Raw genomic sequence first — 2,322 nt, 5'->3', positions numbered from 1 at the left:
TAATACGGTTACTGGTTGTTTCAGTAATCTGGAGCTATGGACCAAACCATTTTAAAACTTGGCAGCTTAAAACAACCACCAGCTTATCTCCTCCATAATTCTATTGCTTTACTGGGCTTAAATGGGAGGTTCTTTTGCTGGTCATGTTTGGAGCCTAATAACTGCAAATAAGATCATCTTGAGGCTTGACTGGGAAGCAGGGATAGTGAGGCCTCTTTCATTCTCAGTATAGTCTTGGAACCTCTGCAGGGGTCTCTCTGTCACTGTAGCTGAATTTTGTAAATGACATCTCAGAGTTCCCAAGAACACAAAAATACCCATCATTTCTGCTGCTTTCTATTAATTAAATAAGTCAGTGGGGCCATCCCATACCCTAATGTGGGAGGCAACTACATAAGCCCATGAACAATAGGAGTTGTGGATCTTTAGAAATCCTTCTGGAGACTAGCTACCATACTTTACTGTTAGACCTGCAGCAGGCCTGGCTCACTTCACAGTTACTTTGAGCTATGCTCTTCTGAGTCCCACTTCATGCTAGTGTCATAGTGTACGTTCATCAGACACTGTGGTTTGGGTCTCACCGTTTACACATGCTCTGTTAGGTCACTCTGACCTGCAACACCAGCCAACACCAAGGAGCATGAGTAGGAGCATGGGAAAATGGTTCCCTCAGTCCTGGCTGAGCAGCTGAGATTGTAAATGTATACCACCCCTCAGTCCTAAAGCTTGGATAGACCCCTGCAGGCAGATGTTTAGTTCGGGACACTGACAACTGCCCACCTCTAGGAGCAGCAACTAGTTGGATGGCTGCTGGTGTGAATTTTTTTTTTTTTGGCAAGTTTTTATTTTATTTATTTATTTTCAACATCTTTATTGGAGTATAATTCCTTTACAATGTTGTGCTAGTTTCTGCTGTATAACAAAGTGAATCAGCTATATGTATACATATATCCCCTCCCTCTGTGTCTCCCTTCCACCCTCCCTATCCCACCCCTCTAGATGGTCACTGCTGAACCTAGGGGCAGGGCAGGAATAAAGACACAGATGTAAAGAATGGACTTGTGGACACGGGGAGGGGGAAGGGTAAGCTGGGACGAAGTAAGAGAGTGGCATTGACATATACACACTACCAAATGTAAAATAGATAGCTAGTGGGAAGCAGCTGCATAGCACAGGGAGATCAGCTTGGTGTGGGTTTTTTTTTTCCCTTCAGGAATCCTACAGTCATTTGAATCTCTGGGGTTGATAAGGGGCTGTTCTTCCCCACTTAGGGCTGCCTCTCTTCCTTTACTGGGATAGCTTAGATTTTTTTTCCTGTAGCTAGATTCCCTGCCAGAGGTGATGGCCCCAAAGTTTGATAACTACATCAACTATTAGATCATGAATGATGCTATAGGACTGTACTGGAAATCCCATGCAGAGCCTTTATACTGCAGGTGTTCTCACTAGTTTATCCTGGACTATAGGGGCATGCAAAAGCACATTTGCATGGTGCTTCATGCTTAGAAGGTCCCTGTTTAATGCTTTGCTGTTGCCATCTTGAAATCCTCATTAATTTTTGAACAGGGGCTCCTCATTTTCATTTTTTACTGAGTCCTATAAATTTTGTAGCTTATTCAGACTACAACAATGGTAATCATTCAGTTATTTTTCTGATTACTACTAATTCACAATTATCTGTTTGATGCAGTCCTGGAAATAAGTCTAAACCAAGGCCCGACCTGGAAGGGGAAAGCCTTCAACTGAGACCCATCTGAGCAAATCTATTGCACCAGAGCATCAGGGACAGTACTAACCAGACTAGCAGGCTTTACCTCCAGAGTTATGGGGTTGGTGGGTGGGAAGGACACAGGGAAAGTCTGGCTGTTGTGTATTATTTCTGTCACTATCATAGAATTTCAGGCTTTTATTCCCCTCCCAGTAAAAGGCCTATTGTCCTACACTTACCCTTTCCTACATTTTCTCCATGTTCACCTGTACGTGCGTAGCTTTTAGCAATGCCTGAGTAGGTGCCAGCCCACTAGAGGAACTAATTGTGCTAATAGACCTTCTGCCTCAATAGCACAGTCCCCAAATGCCCTACTACACAGCTCATTTTCCAATGAATGCTATGAGAGTAAAACCAGCATTCCCATTTATCAGGTGTTTCCCACTTATTTCCTCTTCCCTACCTTCTTTAATATTATCTTCCATATCAATGAAGTGCAGTAAACATGTCCTTATTTATATTGTATATAGTAGTATATAATTGAAGACCTTCAGTGAATACAATAAAATCAATTTATACCGAAAAATACTGAGACCAAATTCATTTTTCTCAAA

Source organism: Pseudorca crassidens, chromosome 2, assembly GCF_039906515.1.
Source record: "Pseudorca crassidens isolate mPseCra1 chromosome 2, mPseCra1.hap1, whole genome shotgun sequence".
In the NCBI taxonomy this organism is placed as follows: domain Eukaryota; kingdom Metazoa; phylum Chordata; class Mammalia; order Artiodactyla; family Delphinidae; genus Pseudorca; species Pseudorca crassidens.
This window is presented reverse-complemented; position numbering follows the sequence as displayed.